Here is a 19,060-nt window from a genome sequence, read left to right as displayed (position 1 = left end):
CCTACTCTGATAGGACTGATCGCCTCCTTAGAAGGGGAAGAGCAAGTCCCTGTGAGGACTCAGGAAGAAGACTGAGGACCAAAAGCCCACAGGAACTCTTACCGGCACCTGGCCCTGCCGGCAGCCTCTTCCTGGAGTTCAGCCTCCAGAACAGTGAGCAAATAAGTTTCTATTGTTTAAGCTACCCAGTCTGCTATGTTTTGTTGTGGGAGATTCAGCAGACTAAGGCACCATCAGACAAGTAATAAAGCCCTAGCTATTCTACCTCCTTAATATATGTAGAAAACTTTTCTACCTCAATAGTCCCAGATTCACTTTAGGGTCTGATCATTTCTTGCCTTGATGATCTCTGTAATTTCTCGATGTCAAACTTTTTACCTCCCCCCCATTCATTCTCCCTTTAGTGTCAGATCCTTCTAAAAACACGAGCATGCCTGTGTCATTCCCTTGCTTAAAATGTGTCACTTGATCTCAATTATTTTCAGGATAAAATCCAAATTTCTTAGCAAGACATACAGGGGCCTTCCTGTTCCCATCCCTGTTTTCTCTACCCTTATCTCTCATCATTGCCACTCTCACAGCTTAGGTTTCTGTCATATCAAAACTTTACATTTTCCCGATACTTTAATTTCATATGAAATTCAGTATATTTTCCCACACTTTAATCTCCCTGGTTCCCCTGCTTCTTTGCTGAAATGGTAGGTTCCAGCGGCAGCTTCACTGTGTGAGTTAGACAGGCTTGTTACCCCTCTTATGAGGGAAACAAGTAAACAATTACTGTGATACAATAAGGTCATGTTCATAGCAGACATTTGTTCAAAGGGTCATGGAGCACAAAGGAAGGAAATAAGCCAAACAAAATATTATATCCAGCCCTGTGCCTGAGTCTGGAACAGGCATTCTTTAAAGAGCAGCTGTTACGTCTGCAGGATAGAGAGTTGCCGGGATCTTCAAGGATGAGTAGAATTGTCTTCTACTTGTTCCATATTCCTCACTGCACTTAAAATAGAGCTGGCGGCTAGTGGCTGCCTCCCCCGCACTCAGTGCTCCATGTTAGTACCAAGCCTGTGCACTCCCATACAGCAAGGCCCTGGAACATCAGTGAGCGCAGAGCGTGCTTCCCCTTGGCTAATAAACCATTTTATTCTATGAAAAAATGTTGTAGGTGTGTCACTATAGAACAGGTGTCATTATGGATCCAGTCAATGAAATAGCAGTCACAGGAAGGGTATTCATATTCACACAGTGCAATTTAAAATGACTGATCCCTACACTATGAAAATGTCCCGAAAGAGTTCCTAAGTCCTACGCTGTGACTTGGTGACAATGTGGAGCGATCACAGACACCGTGACCATATCTGTTTGGGATATTTTGGGCAATAGGTCTAATCTTTATCTCTGTGGTTCTCTGTTTACATCCACCCACCTGGAGTTATGATTTTAATAGTGTTCTTTATGATAAGGGGTACATTGATGATTTGATGATGGTCCCATGTGAGAGACATCACACAGCACTCCACATAGGGTCTTGATACATACTGATGATGAGAGACAGTCATTGTTATCAGACACCCTATTTAATAGAGAGCAGTGCTCTGTTTTGGCATCGAAAGTCTGTTCCAAATGTTAGGACCTGTTTGGGGCAACCCAAAATCAGATAAAGGGTGCATGTCCATGCGATCTCTGCTGCTGTCCTACAGTAGAAAAACACGTAAGTAGCATGATATCACCCTTTTCTTTAAAAACAGAAAAAGAATAGAGGACAGGAAGTTACAAAGAAAGGAGGAGGAGGGGAAAACATTTATCATCTGTGTGTCAGATAACTTTTACACAAATTATTTTTTTTTAGTTTTATTTTCTTTAATTTTTATTGTTATTCAATTACAGTTGTATGCCTTTTCTCCCCATCCCTCCACCCCACCCCCAAATTATTTTTTTAATCTTTGCAATAATTCTGTGTTGTGAGGAAATTCTAGACTCAAAAATTGAGACTCAGAAAGGGAATTGCCCCAAGTCAAAGCAGGTAAAAGGACAGAGCTTAGCGTGGCTGTGACCCCAGATCTGTGTCCTTCCAAAGTCCTTCTAGGGCACCTCTGTCTACGTACCATACCCCGACAGCAATGCGCCTAGAAGGCACACTGCGGTTCACCTCGGTGTCCGGTCACAGTTTGCAACACCCCTCCTGTTCTTCGATGCTCCGGCCACACTCCGAACTTCATCCGCAGGCGTCCGCAGTCATGGAAGGAGCCATTAGAGAGGTCAGAACCGGCCCCCTGGCTCCCCACCCAGGTCCTGCTACCAGCCAGGACTGGGCTCTGGAGCACCCAAGTCACATCGTGTCTCTGGGCCTCTGTTTTCTCTGCAGCAAAATGAGTAAGTCTGGCTTGGTTTCCAAGACTTCCACCAGCTCTAACACTTGGTAATTATTTCGGTACCTTGTAAATTACCCTAACGAGGAGCTTCATTTACATAATCAGGGAGGTGGTCGGCTCCTGCAGAGCTACTGGTTTGCTTGATGGCCTGTGTATTTTACAATCAGCTGCCAGCACAGCCCACTGCTGTCCCTGAGGACTGCAGCAGAGGCTGCAGGGAACACCGAGTGCCACAGAGATGCCTGAGTCACTCTCCGGGTAAAGGCCGGCGGCAGAGGCCGCAGCAGACAAAGCAGCCTCCAGACTGACGGCACAGAGACGCCAGATCCTCCTGGGGTCCGGATCCCTAAATAAACCACATCCTGTTTCTCCCACTCACAGAAAGTCAGCAGAGAACTATTTTTTCATGCGGGGGGAAAAAAACCCTGCTTGCAGCATAAGGAGGAGAGAAAGTTTGAGGCTTATAGACTCACAGGGTACTAAGATTAAACATGATTTTCTGCTAACTCCCTCGTGTAAAGCAAGGAAGGCTGAGGGCGACAGTGAGTCCCACAGTGGGTGGGACACAGCGGTGGCTAGTCCCACAGCCGTGGCTAGCGGCTGAGACACTGGAAGCGTCTGGTGCCTCCTTTGCAAAGTAAACAGCACTGACAGAGTATGGCCATTCCTTCCACTCTCTCCAGTGGCCCCACCCACCCCCTTTTAGTGGAGGTGGGAGAGGAAGAGAAAAATCAGAGATAAACCAAGACTTTGGGCTATTCATTCCTTCCTTCTTTTTTGCTTAGAAAAACTAAAGTGTTAAGAGTTCTTGTCTACAAAAATTTTTGAATCTTTATGCTCCATGAGAAGAAAAATGGTATAGAAGCAGTCATGCTGCACTGCCTGTGGGTCCAAGAGGATCTGCAGGTCAGATCTCTGTGGTCTTTTCTCTAAATTCTCCTTTAGTCAATTTGCAAACCAGAATGGATGAAGGCAGCTGAGGCCCCTTGGCCCTAAGCACTATCACACTGCTCCCTCATTTAGAAACAACAGACTGTTTATGAGTTGCACGAAGAAGGTCTGCCTTGAATGCAATGCTCTCAGAGTCCGGGCTAGCTGAGTAGTTATGTATATTCTTCTCTTCCCGGAAACACGATCAAGCTTTTTATCTGGAATTTTCACCCAAATTTTGGTAAATGTGTATTTGCTTATAAGATTCTTTCAAAGAGGGGACAGAAATTATTAAAGGATGCTTGTCCCCATCATAAAGCGCTGATACAGAGGCACCGTCATTGCCCAGAGGAACACTGGGAGCATTTTATGTTCTGTTTTTCTTGCTCACTAAGTGGTTTTGAATAAAAAGAGGGTGGGTTCCTGGCTGGTGTGGCTCAGTGGACTGAGTGCTGGCCTGTGAACCAAAGGGTCACTGGTTGGATCTGCAGTCAGGGCACATGCCTGGGTTGTGGGCCAGGTCCCTGGTGGGGGTGCTCTGGAAGCAGCCACACTCTGATGCTTCTCTCCCTCTGTTTCTCCCTCCCTTCCCCTCTCTCTAAAAATAAATAAATACAATCTTTAAAAAAAGCAGGGGGGGGTGGGATAACCCACTGCAGTCTGTACAGAACAGCTCAGTGCTTATGAGGGATGTTGGATGGTGATCCACCCCCAGAAACAGTCCTGCGTAAAGGGAGTAGTGCCCTGCATCTACTACATGAAGGGCCTTTTCATTTTCCTATGGCCCATGAAGAGCCTCTTAATTAGAAAAGATATTCTATAAGAGCTTAAAAGGCAACCCAGAAGTTGTTGACCTTGGCCTGTGCTGTGCTGTCTCTTTTCCTGACTGAGGAAGTATTCATCCACCTTTTCCCCTCCCAGCCTCCACTCATGGAACTGGGTGGAAGAACAGCAACTTACGCCTCTGAACTAGTCAACTTGGTTTCCGTCTGGGGCCCAGCATTCCTTTTGGTCAAGTCCTTGGTGGTCACCCCAGCACCTGTTTCTGGGTTTAACATGCTGCAGCATTGCGTTGGGGTCCATGTTTTGGTCCGAATTCCAGTAGCTGGATGATGACTCTGTGGGGTGATGGAGAGAACGACCTAGTACTGCTGCTGCCGCTGACACCTGCCAATGGCTCACATATGGGCACAAACTGCCAGTAAACCTGCTCCACCCCAGGCAAAAGGGGTGGGCTACGCACCGTTCACCAGCACCTGGCCCTGTTGTGATTTGTCTCCCCTGTTCATGAAGACCTGATCTCTTCTGGAGGAATAAGAGAACGGGGTGAGGATAGACAAGGTAAGGGGATGTGGGGGGAGGGGGACACGGGGGTCAGCCCCGGGGCCCAGCCCCGGGGCCACAGGAACGAGAGGATCTTCTCTCTCTGTTCTCTGCTGCAGCCAGGGAGCTTCAGCCTCCTAAATTCTCTGCCTGCCTGCTGCACTCGGCTTCTGTGCCCCCTCTCTTTCCTCACTGGCTTACCACTTACAGGTTCTCTCCCACCTTCAGTTTCTGGAACAAATCTGGACTAACCTAAAGCCCAAGGATTTCAGCTGCTCTAGCTCCATGTCCAGGTCTCTCATCTGGGAGGCTGGAACCTTGGACCCCACAAGAGGTGAATGCCTTCTACTGTCATCCCTGCCGCTACATTCCTGATGGGGCCATCTGCTACGCACCATATTCCCCAGGAAGGGGGAGCCCTGCCTTGCTGTTGCTGTTCCCTTTCCATACCCAGTGTGTGGTACACTGAACACTTCTCACCTTAGCCCACTGATTCTCAACAGGAAGCAGCATTTGGAAATGCATAGTGGAGGGGGGCATAGAGGGGGCACTTTTGATTCTCACAATGATGGGAGAGCACTGCTAGCATTTACAGGGTGAGGGGCAGGGATGCGAACCAATTTGTCCTGCTGAAAATGCCAGTGGCGTTGAGGTTGAGGAATGCTGATCCTGCCCCATGAGGATGCATGCTGGCCCTATCAGAGCAGAGGGACAGGAACACCCTCAGTCCCAACCAGAACCTTCTTCTTAGTCTTCTCTTCACAGTGGAGCTTTTCTTCTCCCAGCATGGTCTTGTGAATAAGAACTGCAGTCAATTCCTTTGTTCCCCTCTGGAGGGTCCACCTTTCCCAGAGTTGGCCTGAGAAAGGCCCAGACCTTTCTATCCTTGCCCATTGAACCATACTTTTCCAACTTGTTATACTAGCCTAAAGCCTATTTATTTTTCAGCGGCTAATTTTGGCTCCACCTTCTAATGAAATTCTGCTTGCTGTCTTTTGTTCTAAGCTACTTCTTCAGGTGAGACAGGTGAAACCTTACAGGTGTGTGATACCAAGTCTTGAACCCCATCTGTCTTATAGTCTCACTTCCTTGGAGATGCTGGCCTCAGGGTTCTTACAATCTAGTCAGGGGAGAGACACAACAAATGAGAAAATATATAGTATATGCATTACTCTGCTCAGGCTGCCATCCCAAAGTACCACAGACTGGGTGGTTTAAACAACAGAAATGGATTGTCTTGTAGGTATGGAGGCTGGAAGCCTGGGGTGAAAGGTTGGGAAGGTTAGCTCCTTCTACAGCTATGATAGAAGGATCTGTCCCACGCTTCTCTCCCAGCCTCTGGTGCTTTGCTGCCAGTCTTTGGTGTTTCTTGGTCTATAGAAGCATCACCCCAACCTCTGCCTTCACCTTCGTGTGCATTTTCCTTGTTTGCGTGTCTTTGCGTCCACATTTCCCTTTTTATAAGGATGACAGTCATATTGGATTAGAGGCCCACCCTGTTCCAATATGACATCATCTTAACTGAGTCATCTTCAATGACACTGTTTCCATATAAGGTCATGCTTTGAGGTAGTAGGGGTCAGGACTTCATCGTTGAATTTGGGGAGGTCATACCTCTACTCACAACAGTAGAGTAGATTGTAATAAGTACTAAGGAGAACAATAAAGCAAGAGAAGGGTGGGGAGAGCATAGAGGTTGGAGGGCTGCTGTTTCCCATGGGTGGTCAGGGAAAAAATCACTGGTCTGATCTGAAGGCAATGCAAGAGCCAGTCACATACATGTCCAGGAGAAGAATATTCTAGGCAGCAGGAATAGCAAATACAGAGGCCTCGGGGTGGGGGGCAAGTGTGAGGAGCAGCAAGGTGATGATGTGGACGGAGTGGAGACAGCAATGGGTGAGGAACAAGGTCAGAGGCGGTTGGGGCAACCAGAGCATGGGTCACTTGTCTGAGAGTTTGTGCCGAACATAATAGCAATAGCTACCAATTATTGAACATTTGCATGTTAAAAGCACCATGAAGTGCTTATTTTAATTTTTTTGGCACAGTTGTTTTTCATTTTGTCTTATTTTATGGAACAGGCTCAGAGAGATTCAGTGGTTTGTCCTGTATCTTCTGCTCAAAGGATGGAGGCAGATTAGACCCCTTGGCTATTTGGCTTCCGAGTCCACGTGCATAGCCTGCATGCTGAACAACTGTTATGGGTATATATTTGGACACAGACGCACATGCTTTATCCTGAGGCTCAGTCAGCTAGCTGGGTCGTTTGACTCCAAGGGGCTCTGAAAGGCTTTTTCTAGCCTACCCGAACAAATTCATTGGCCCATCTACAAACCTAAAGTGACCTCATAACTGCACCCTACCCCCAGTTTTTCCTTTTGACATCATGATGGGTTGAAAATTAAGCCAATTTGCTATTGGTATATTTTGGGAGTTTTCTACCCTGTCAGAGTTCAGATTCCATCCAAAACAAAAGCGACTCAGTCTCTCTCCCCACTGATAGAATGTGACCCAGACTCAGGAAAGGTTAGAGACAGGAGCAAGCTTTTGTCAAGAGTGGAGTCAATAAGATTTCTGGATGGCAAGGATGGAAGAAGAAACAGTGGCTGGAGGAAGAAAGCTAATATTTTGCTGCTTCACAATTTGGCTTAAGTTCAGACCAAGACACATACCCTTTTAGGCAGGTTGTCCATTCCCTCAAAACAAACTTTAGTTCTAACAGACCCATAACTCAGCAACAAACAATAGTGTATGTTCCTTTGCTAAGGGAGAATTAATCCAATGTCCCAGGCATGGTCCCTTTATTATTTCGTTAATTACCTAAGAAGCGGAGAGCTCCTTTAATCCAGGCCACCTTAAATACTGCAGGACCTGCTAAATAGATTCCATTCTGCGTCAGATACATTATTTCATTTAAAATCCAGAGCATAATAGAAAGAAGGTTAAAAGCAGTAGGAACAGACTGTGCTGCTCTTCTTCGTCACAGGATAATTCTTTTTGTCCCAGCATTAAACAGTAGCTGGCAATAAAGACAACCTCAGGAGCACAATATTCTTGGGGTTGCATCAGGGTGGAAGATTAAAGTCCTAAACCATCTGAGATGTCTCTACTTTGTCTTTGACCAAGAGGCCCTCACTGCTCTCCCCACTGTTCTACAGTGAAGTGTGTTTCTGCAGTGGTAGGGAGAATTTACGAGCAGCTCAAGGCTTCATGTCTGAAGATACTTTTTCTCAGAAACAGGTGGAGGAGAGAGAAAAAACCCAATCCTGGAAAGCAAAGTAGCCTTGCTTCATGTGATTTTATTTAAGAAAATTTGATACAACCCAGGTTGCCTGTGCCAGTGGCTAAAGTAGAACAAACAGAACTTTTCTGTAAAATTCCTAGTGAAGCAAAACTTTCCTAGAATTGAAATCTGATCTTTCTCTCTGAAGTGATGAGTCACTGAAATTTGGGCATCATGATTCATTCTCAATGTAACTAGAACATCGGAACGATGTTAAATACTCCAGCCTCGTTTGTACTGCAAAAGTCAACTCCCATCAGTTCCCAGCTCAAAATAACACATCAAGTTGGGTGGAGACACTTTGCAAATCAGTTTCTCTCTGCTTTGATCTAATGTAAAAATAGGGCCTTCAGGTTTCTGGTGGTAGATAATATTCTGGAGAGCTGGAAAGTAAGTGCGGTATCCCACAGTGCTCCTAAGAACAGAAGTTTGGAATGGGAATGCAAGGTGGGGTGCTGTGGGCAGGGGGTGGGAAGGTAATGATATTAAGTGAGCTATTTCAGAAGCTATTTCAGGAGCAACAGATCACCACAACCCCCCAGAAAGTGCCCTGAGTGAAAAAAGGAGGGGGGTGAGTTGAAATCCTTTCCATTTCCACACATAGGTCCACTATTGCTCATGTGCACACACCAAGAAACTACCACAGCTGACATTTCCCAAGTCAAGGGACATGGTTCCCTAGGGAACCCCCGGGTCTCCTGATTCCAGAAACTATGAGCACAGCAGGCTCCTGGAGAGGCAGCCATCTCTACCCCATGAGCTAGAAGTGCCCAAAGACCTTCCTGTCCCCAGCATCTCTCCTTCAGCTGACAGTGGCCCTCTCCCCAGAGTGTTGAAATTATCTGCATTTGAATTACTTACACATAATTAAAAACAAAAAGAACTCAAGGCAGCTGGTGTCTGGCTGTAAGATCAATCATAAGGCTGTTGATAATTCTCTAGTCCTTACAGTACTGGTCCTGACTTTTGAGGTTGTTAAAGACTCCTTTGAAAAACAATCTGCGGTTCTTCTTTCCAGAACAATGAACAAATACACAGAGTTTGTATGTAAGTCAGACATTTCACAGATCTCCCGAAGTCCACCCATGAAGCTTACCCATCTCTGTGCCTCTCAGCCCTCAGTGTCCTTTCCTCCACTTATTCTCCACTCAGGCTTAATCTCACCTCCTCCATGAAGTCTTCTGTGGTTTCTCCCATCTGAACACCTACAGCTCTTACCCCCTGCACTGCTATTTTATGTTGTCCTGGAGGGTGTATTTTATTTTCATTCATATGAGTCTTGCCATCCTGAATGATTATAAGGTCTTCGAGAGCAGATATGTTGTTCTTCAATTTTGCATCTCCAGAGTCCTGGGTAGGAAGGAGGGACTCTGCTATGCCTCTTGCCTAAAACAAAGTTTCCCCCCACTTACATTTCTTGTAAATGCAACCTCTTCTCTTATCATTAGAAAGCAGCAACTGACACATGCATTTTGCCTCCTCTGGAGAGAATTCTTTACCAATAGGAACGTGAAGTGTGCAGAGGATACCAAGCCAATGGAAGGTGACCCTTTCCAAACAAACAGTCATTATGAGCTGCAACCTGGAAAGCATGCTCTGCTAACTGCAGCTCCATCCTGAGGGCTCAATTCATGATTCAGAGAGCTTGTTTTATAAGTGACCAAAGGTGCATCCAACGGAACTCTCCCAGGTTGAGGCCCTTCCTACTCTTATAATTGGGGCAGTTTCAGTGTAATCCTTCTTCTCCCCATCTTATCACAGGCCCCCAGGGAGTTTAACTTAAATTTCTTTTAAAGATAGAGGTGCTGCCTCACATTTACAGGGTCATTTCCCTGAAGTCTTCCCAAGGACGGATCCACAGTAAGATGATGTCTTCAGTAACTCTCCTCTTCATCACTCATTAGCAGTATATTTTCCTGCTAATATTAAAAGACAGCATGTGTTGGGAATAAAGAGCAAAACTAATACAAATAACTTTCAGAAATCGAAAAACTTTTCATTTAATTTTTCCTAGGATGATTTTATAATTCAGTGGTATGTGCTGTGGTATCAGGTCATTATAGATTTTAATATTACCAGCAGTATCCTGAGGATGTTAATGCCTCAAAACCTCAGTTTCTCCTTTTGTAAAGTGGGAATAATGATACCAACTTCATAGGTTTGTGGTAGGGATTAAAATCAAATCATGTATACACAGTTTATATTAAAATGAAGTCATGCGTACCAGAATGTCTAGCATTTACTAAACACTCAGTGAATGAGTAATACATTATACTCCCTAAGTCTTTTGCTAGATGACATCTAGATGATTCTAGAAGCCATGGGGATCACGCTGAAGTCGCCTAGACTTAAGTAGATCTGAAGCAGACTTGGACTGGAACCAAAGGACTCATGCAAAATCCTGACAGGACCTGTTCCTAAGTTTCTCAGCGGAGGACCCCACCTGCAAAGGATAGTCACTTCCACCACAGAGCAGGGATGTGTAAATTAAATCAGACTTGTGGTAGGAAAGCGTCTGGCCTGCAGCCTAGCACTCGGGAGGCACACAGTGAAAACTGCTGCCCTGCCTGCAGCACTGTCGCCAGTCGGGTCCTAGGGACAGACGTGGTGACCTTTAAGAAGGCTTTTGTGAGAAAGTCTTGACCTGGGCTTCCTTTTGTACTTACCTATTTATTTACAATTTCCAGAGTCTTTACACCTTCCTAAGGATCTTCTGTCTAGCTTCATTTGCCTTTGACCCTCAGTTCTTTATAGTTCTTCATAGTGCAGGTCTGCTGGCAACAACTTCTCCCAGTTTTTGTTTGTCCAAACATGACTTTATTTCATCCTCTTTTTCAAAGGAACTTTTCATTGTCTACAGAATTATAACTTGAGTTCTCATTTTCTTTCAGTGCTGGAACGATGACTTTCTCTTGTCTTCCTGCCTGGGTTTCTGATAAGAAATCAGTGGTCATCCTTATCTTTGTATATATGTAATGTGTCTTTTTTCCCTGTTTTGAGACTTTCTCCTTGTCTTTATTTCTAAAAAAATTACTTATTTATTTATTTACTTTTAGAGAGTGGGGAAGGGAGGGAGAAAGAGAGGGAGAGAAACATCAATGTAAGAAACATTGATTGGGTTGCCTCTCGACCAGGCCCCTACCAGGGACGGAACCCGCAACCCAAGCATGTGCCCTGACTCGGAGTCAAACCCGTGACCTTTCGCTTTTCGGGAGGACACCCAACCAACTAAGCTACTTGGTCAGGGCAAGACTTTCTCTTTACTTTTAATTTTTAGCAATTTTAATATGATATACTTGTGTGTGGTTTGAAAAAATATTTGGGATTTACCAAGCTTCTTGGACCTACCATACTTTACATCAATTTTGAGAAGTTTTGTCATGATTTCTTCAAAATACTATTTCTGCTCAGTCTTACTGTCTTTTCTCTCTGAGGCTCCAACCACATGTGTGTTGGGCTGTGTGATACTTACTGTTCATTTTTCTTTAATCTTTTTCTCTTATTTCTTCAGATTGAATGATTTCAGTTAATCCATTTCCAAATTTACTGATTCTCTTTTCTTGTCACCTCTAACAAGCAATTAAGCCCATCAGTGAATTTTTCATTTGAGTTGTACTTTTCAGTTCTAGGATTTTGATTTGGTTATTATTATTTTTATTTTGTAATTTTTGTTTCTCTGCTAAGATTTTGTATCTCTTCATTCATTAGGCCATATTTTTCCTTTCATTCTTTGCACATGTTTCATTGAATTCTTTGAACGTATCTATCAGAGCTGATTTAAAACCTTTGCCTTCTTAGTCTAACATCTGAGCCACTGCATGTCTTTCACTACTGGCTGCTCTTTTTCTTGGCTGTGGATCACATTTTACTACTTCTTTATTTATCTGTGATCTTTGATTGAATACTGGATGTTTTGTGTTGAATGTTGTAAAAATTCTGACTTCTGTTACCTACCTGTAAAGAGTGTTAATTCTTGTTTTAGCAGGCAGTGCAATTATGGGTTGATCACCTGGCACTTGTATAAACTTAATTTGCTACTTTGCTATAGGATCTGTGGAAAGCCCACCATATTTCCCAAAACCTTCTACTTTCCTGGAGCTCAGTCTTCTGCCTTCCCTGAGATTTTGTTAGGGCTTAGTTTTAGGCTTTGTTAAGGTAAGTCTGGAATAGAGCAGGTGTTGATTCTCAGGCCCATCCTGCCTGCCCACTGGTTTTGAACATGGCGTTATTGGAACAGTCATGCTATTCATTTACATATAGTCTATGGCTGCCATCTGGTGAGCCCCAGGTTGTCTCTTCCTGTTCAGCCCAGTTCCCGGCCCTGGTCTCATGAGAGGACCCCACAGAGACTACAGGGAAGCCCTCTCTCTGCAGGGTTCCCTCCATGCTGATGCCCTGCTCCGCAGGTTCCAACTGCTTCAGCTGCGCTACTCTCTGCTCTCTGCTTCTCCATCCCAACTTCCAGGCCCTGCTGTAGTCAGAAAATTGTCTCCTGGCAGAGGGCTGGATGATTGTCGGGGTTTACCTTTTGGTTTTTCTCCCTCAGGGATAACAGTCTATGAGCTGCTTCTTGTACACTCTCTGCAAACAGTTGCCTCAAGCACTTTCACCCAGTTTTATAGTTGTTTAAGTCGGAGGACTGGGCTGCGACAAGTTACTGCATTGTGGCTAGAAGTATAAATCCCTCCAGTTCTTTTTAAAGCCTCATCACCCTCCTGGCAGATGATATTTTGCAGAGTCTCTGGCTCAATTTCTTCTTTCTCCTCCGACTCCCAGTTTAATGTACCTCCTCTTCTTCAAAAAGACGCCAGGTTCTCTTAGGGGCCTGCTACTAATTTTCTAGTTTCTCTCCCAGGGACATCTGCAGTTCAAAGTCCATTGCAAAATGAACTAACTCTCCCTGAATGCAATGACTGATAGCGTACAGCCCTTTTGGATTCTGGTAACTGGCTCCACCCAGGGCCTTTGTTCCTAAGGCTGACTCAGGACAGTGTCCAGTCACCCTGTATGCTTATGGGGTTTTAGAGATAGATTTTGCAACAGAACATTGTGTTAGCATTAACATGAGTTCACCTTTCCATGTATGGGAGAAGAGTACTTGGCTGTAGGCTCACATGCAAAGTAATCGGTAGATAACCTACCTAGTCAGTTCTCATCATGACAAATGAAAGAGGGAAAGTAAACTTTTATTTATGGCGAGATGATGATGAGTTAGGTGCTCTGCTAAGCACTTGCACCTACATAAAGTCATTCCATCCTTACTGTAAACTTGAAGACATGATATTATTATCCCCAGTTGTAAAAGTGAAAAATGGGAGGTTTTGAGAGATTAAATAATTGGTGCCAGTGTCAGATTTGTGAAGTCCCCAAACCAGGTAGATCTGTATGACTTGGGATTTTTCTAGACTCCAGATGACCTCACTGAAGAGCAGAACTGGGCTCCTCCTTATAGGCACAATTCACATGTCTACGTGTTTTGTGACCTACTCTCTTAAATCTTTCCTTGGTTAAACTGACCTTACTTGCATATGAATGTTGAATAGTACATGGCATGATTTTTTTCTAGACTGAAATTAGCATCCAAGAGGAGAAGCTAAGAATGGAAACAGTTGAAGTGTTGTTGGTTTAGGAAGCCAAATTTTTGCTTGCCCCTCTTTAGTATGTGTAAGAGCTAACACTGATTAAGCACAGAACCTTCTCTCTGCCCCTGTGGGAAGTATTTCAAACACACCTAACTTAATCCCCTCAGTGAAGCTGTGAGCTGTGTGTTATTGATAGGCCCCAGTCTTCAGACTAACACAGTAAGTAAAGTTTGGGGAGGTTAAGTAGTTTCCACTAGATGATAATCGGCAGTCAGAGTCTGACCCAGACTACGAGGTTCAGTCTGTGCTTCTCACCACTATGCTGTACTCATTTCCAACGGACTCTTAAAAAAAAAAAAAAAAAGCCCTGCAATCCTGGAGTTCCTGGAATCATAAATAATTCCTAACAGTCTTGATCTCTTAGCCTCCATGCCCATAACTCTTTTTCTAGACAGTGGAAAAGGCCTTGAAATAGATTTGGGTTCAAATCCAGACCTTTCCATAAAACTGAAGAAAATCATTCCTCTTTTGCCAGGGCTGTGACGGTTAGAAGCTGTGAGCACAGAGAAAGTGGTCAAGTGTTCATAACTTGTAGAATTACAGGAATAAGCAAGCATCCTACACAAGAAAGTATGATCTGCAGTCTATTTAATTTTCTCTGCCAGTGGCTGGCAGGGGCGGGTGATGCTGCTCTCATTTAAAACCTTCATGCATTATGAAACATGGCTGCCTAATCTCAAGAACAAAAGACAACCCATCATACAAAGCTGATGGAATGGCCTTCCTCTCTACAATGATGGAGTAAATAATACCACCTGCTTGCGTGGGGGGGGGGGTTGCGCGTACGCAAACATCCCAAGGGGAAAAATATCGTCATTTGTGAAAATCTGATAAGAAAAGAAGAACAAACTGATTCCTGGAACAGAGGGAAAAGCTTTAAACAGCCAGAGTGTAGGTCTTATTCCACAGAGCTATGAGGATGAGTGATAAATCTTGAATTCTGTGCAAAAACTGGTGCGAAGGCTCGGGGTCCTGAAAGACCGGATCAATTCAACAGAAGTGAAAAAGTGGAGAAATGGAGTCGGGCCACTGGAAACGCTGCATGCTCGTCGCTGCACCCCCTTCCCTCCCCACTTGCCCCTAGCGCCCACCTCGGCTTCAGGAGCTCACACTTTCCTGCAGTCACTGCTCCTCGGTTTAAAAGGGTCAGGCTACTCTGGTGGAAAGTCTAGGCAGGTAGGGATGCAGTGAGAAGGGCAAGTGTCGCCTGTGGACACCGCAGGAGAGCCTTTTCCCGCATCCCGCTCAGAAAGGATGGGGTGGCCTGGTCCTCAGAACTGTTGCGGGGGCTGGTGTTCTTGGTGAGAAGGGATGGTGATATAGGCCATAAAAGATCCCTTAGGACGGACTTCTTCCTCCCACCTGAAGCCGGCACCTCGCTGTTCTGCCTTGGGAGCCTGCTAACCAGAAGAGTATCAACTCCACTAAGTTCCTTAAAATCCAAGGGATTCAGGAAGGGTGTGTGTGTGTGTGTGTGTGTGTGTGTGTGTGTGAGAGAGAGAGAGAGAGAGAGAGAGAGAGAGAGAGAGAGAGACAGAGACAGAGACAGAGAGAAAGTGCATGCAGAGGCCCGCAGAACTTGGGCCGTTACTGCAGCCTTGTGCAAAAGAACAGCACACATTCCCCACGGTGTTGCCGGTGGCTGCGCCTGTAACCGAGGGCCTGAAGCGGCAGGGTGAAGGGTGGGGTGCCCCGAACAAGATAAAAGACAGGAACTGAGAATGGGCAGAGGAATTCTCTACGGAGAAGTCGCAGAAATAACTTTAACGATGGACAGGAAAGATGCTTCCAGCAGACCACGAATGGGGAGCTAACAGAAGCTCAGGGAGCATCTCCATGTTGAAACGCAAAGCGAGGACAATAAAGTTAGTGTGAGGAGGCCTCGGCCTTAGAGACGCCCTTTCCCGCTCTGCGTACCGTTTACCAACAGTAAAAGAAAAGAATTACCGTTGTTCCGGAGCGGTAATTCTAAGCCCCCCTTTAAGTCAAGAGCGCCTTTAGAATGCGATGAAAGTTCGGCGTTCCTCTGAAATACGCGCCAGTGAACGAATGCACATCAAGTGGGGCGTATTTTCAGGGGTTTCTTGCACAGCCTCGCGGCTGCCTTAAGGTGCAGAGGCAGAGCCCTGGCCGCTAGCTGGGAATCTTTCCCTCTCCTTCCTCATTTTCCCAGAGGATCGGGGCGCCGGCGCCACGGAGGGGACAGAATGATTTAGCATCTTCCTGCAGCAGGGATCGGGGGAGGGGACCCGCACCACACAGAGCCCAAGCTCTCCAGCGTTTGGCAAGTCACATCCACCCTGATGTCTCCTTCGACCAAGGACCATTCCCTCCTCTCTTTGGCCCGCCACACCTCCAGCGTTGGGTGCAGCTTCCCGGGTCATCCTTGCCGTGCCTCTGGGTCTGGGCAGGTCAGGGCACCCTCCCGACCCTGGAGCTGGCTTGCTTCACCTGGCAGCAGCCCGAACCCCCGGGTCACTAGGAGGTTGAAAATACAGTTACCCCTCCTGTCCGCGGGACTGCCCTTCACCCCTCTGCGGCGCTTTCTGGTTTGCCCTCTCTCTCCCGCCCGGTCTCAGCTCCCCACCCACCACCGCCGAAAAATTACGGCAGTATTGAACTTCTGCTGCGAGAATGCTGCAGCGGCCGAGTCCCAGAGCCCTCGCAGGCCCCCCTCTCCACGGGGAGGGGAGAGAGGATGCGAAACAAAGAGTTCTGCACTTATTTTGCATCAAGCAGCACCATTCTGGTGACTCCAACTCTGCGGGAGCTGAAGGCCACGCCCTAGGCGGCCAGTCCCTGCGCTGGCACTAGCTCTCCATGCAGTGCGCCCGGCTCCATCTCACCAGCAGAGGCGCTGTCGGAGCGCGCAAGTGCTGAAGTCCCGAGCGGGAGGCTGCGTGGATGGCGGCGCGCAGCCTCCCAGCCCCAGGCCTTTGAGAAAGGTGGGGGCGCACAGCGCGGAACATTCTTTGCATAGTTGCATCGGTTCAGGGAGGAGGGGACCCGAAAAGCTTTCTCAAAGGAAAGGTCGTGGAGACATGTAGTTAACTTTCTCTTTGTCTCCCGTTGGTCATCAGGCTGCAAATCTAATTATCAATCTACTTAATAGAAAATGTTCTAATTAAGTAAGGGCCACTTCTTTCTTTCCAAGTTATGCCACTTTCTAGCCCAACATTTATCTTTAGGGCCCACTTTTAGTGCAGCCAAGAATTTATAGAAAAAAAGCCTATTATCTCCTTTGCTATCCAGACTCACGTCCCTACGGATTCCTCCGACTTGTTCTCCATTTCTCCTAGGGTGGGGTCCCAGGCTTCATGACAGTGTGCCCCCACGCCCCCACTTGCCTTTTAATGCTTTGTGTTACCTCTCTCCTCTTATGCCCGGCCGAAAAAGAGCGATTCATTCATTCATTCTCACAGGGCCCAGCACTCCCTTTGCAGCCCACGCTCAGGCACCTTTTTAAATACAGAAGTTTGATCTTTCCTTTCTTGTCACTTACTTGGACATTTTGTAGTTCTATGATTCTTTTCCTTCCTTTCTGCCTTGACTTGTTGATCGCAGCCTCTTCTTTTCCGTGTCCCTACGAAAAGGCTGCATAATGACAAAGCAGAACTATAAACTAAATGGGTGTCAGTGACAAAGCAGAATCCCAGTGCCTGTGAGACTCTTAATGAGACATAACTTCAGCCTCTGGCGAGACCTGCGGATGAGATAACGTCTCTGGAGGAAAAGACGAACTTGGCTGTAGTCTGTTAATGGCCTGACCAACCTCAGATCTCTTTGTGGACTCTCCTTGGCACGACTTGGAGGCACACTGCTGTCTGCTTTCTTCTGCAGCATTTCTGGTCCAAAGGTGTGCCATTGGAGGACAGGACAGCATAGTCAGGTTGCAACTCTGAAGCACCAGAGTACATATAATTCAAGAAAGACTAGTCACCGGTGTCATAGCAGCCATGTAAGTCCTTTGCTGGTGCTACACGGAAAAGACAGACACTGCAGAAAGGACTCTGTGCTCCTGAGTCTCCTTCCCTTAGCCCAAAATGCTCCTGAAGACCTTGGAGACTGATCCAACTATCTCCTTTCCTGGATAGGAAACTGAGACCCAGGGACGTTAGGGGGCTTGGTAACTTGATTTATTTATTAATTAAATTTTAATTGAGGTCTAATTGGCATTAAAACATTATATTAGTTTGAGGTGTACAACATAATGATTCAATATTTGTACCTCTTGCCAAGTTAAGGGGCTAGCTAACTTTAGCACCCAAGACCCTGGATTCTCTGTGCTATGTCTTTTCAACTATTCAGTTTTTTCTTTTCAACCCTGGCCTGAGGTGTTCTTTTCTCTCTCACACACATCCCTTTGGGAGGATTGATGCACTAATATTTTTCAATACTACCTTTTAATAGTAAAAGAATATGAATTCTTTTTGTATTACAGGTTAATAAGTTAATCATCAGGAAATGTCTTTTGTGGGGGTTAGTGCATTTAAATTTATTTTTATTAAAGTATAGTTGGCATGAAATATTGTAATAGTTCCAGGTGTACAACATAGTGTTTCAACATTTATATACCTTATAATATGATCACCATGGTAAGTCTAGCAACCATTTGTCACCATGCTAAGTTATTGCAATATTATTGACTATTTCCCTGTGGTGGACACTACCTCATGGGGAAGTGACCTGAAGGAAGGAAAGAGTTGCACAGGGAAGTAGCTGGTGGAAATTGCTGCAGAGGATTGCCTTGGGGATCCACCTAGCACATGGGGGCAGTTGGGGGTCGCAGGTAGGCCCAGAGGCAGGAAGGCACGAGGATGTGGAAAACAGCACCCTGCCTGATGTGCAGTCTGGATGAAGGCAGACACAGCCGTCCTCCGCCAGCCTGTGCGCCGCTCAGACAACGGCTTTCGACAGGCTGAGATGTACTGTTTGTGATCCCTCAGCCGCTTTGTCCCTCCCCTGGCCGCTGAGGAGTGGACCTGGGGAATGGGGCATCGCTATGCAGCAAGGAACTGTGCACTTAGGAAAACACCCCTGGCTGTTAATTTAAACTGTCCAAGAGCCTGACACTTTAATCCATCTAAAAGCTTCCTTCACAGATGAGCCAGCGGCAGGCAGTCACTTGTCAGCGTTAAGGAGGTGAGCTCAGCTAAGAGGCTCCGCTGGAATGAAAGCAGTTGTGTCTCGATTTGGAAAGTGGGAGGACAGCTGTGGTGGCCTGATGAGGAACATGACACCTGATCTTCAAGTTCTAAATTTTCACACTGAGATTTTCCTCTGCAATTTACCTACTCCTGTCTGTATTCTTATATTGTTTTGATGAATTGTTTTATGGGCAGTAATGCTGGGCTTCTGTCAGCCACATGGCTTTATGAAATCAAAGAGGGACTAGGGGGGGCATGTATATAATTTAAGAAGTATGGGCACCCTGACCACCGCTTACTTTTTCTTTACTTCTTGATAATAAGCATAAAGACAGTACAGCAATAATTCAGACATTTATTCCA

The 19,060-nt window shown here is 45.9% G+C and overlaps 1 long non-coding RNA gene across 1 annotated transcript; it reads right to left on the bottom strand.

Annotated features, from left to right (window-relative positions):
- Positions 1–1,964: 1,964 nt before the first annotated feature.
- Positions 1,965–17,133, bottom strand: LOC123479763 (uncharacterized). Its single transcript, XR_006655504.2, has 3 exons — positions 17,053–17,133; positions 4,263–4,420; positions 1,965–2,359 (listed from the first exon to the last, which is right to left on the bottom strand). It is a non-coding gene; the product is annotated as an uncharacterized lncRNA (long non-coding RNA).
- Between the last annotated feature and the right edge of the window lie 1,927 nt (positions 17,134–19,060).

This window comes from Desmodus rotundus, chromosome 9 (assembly GCF_022682495.2).
Source record: "Desmodus rotundus isolate HL8 chromosome 9, HLdesRot8A.1, whole genome shotgun sequence".
NCBI lineage: Eukaryota > Metazoa > Chordata > Mammalia > Chiroptera > Phyllostomidae > Desmodus > Desmodus rotundus.
This window is presented reverse-complemented; position numbering and strand designations above follow the sequence as displayed.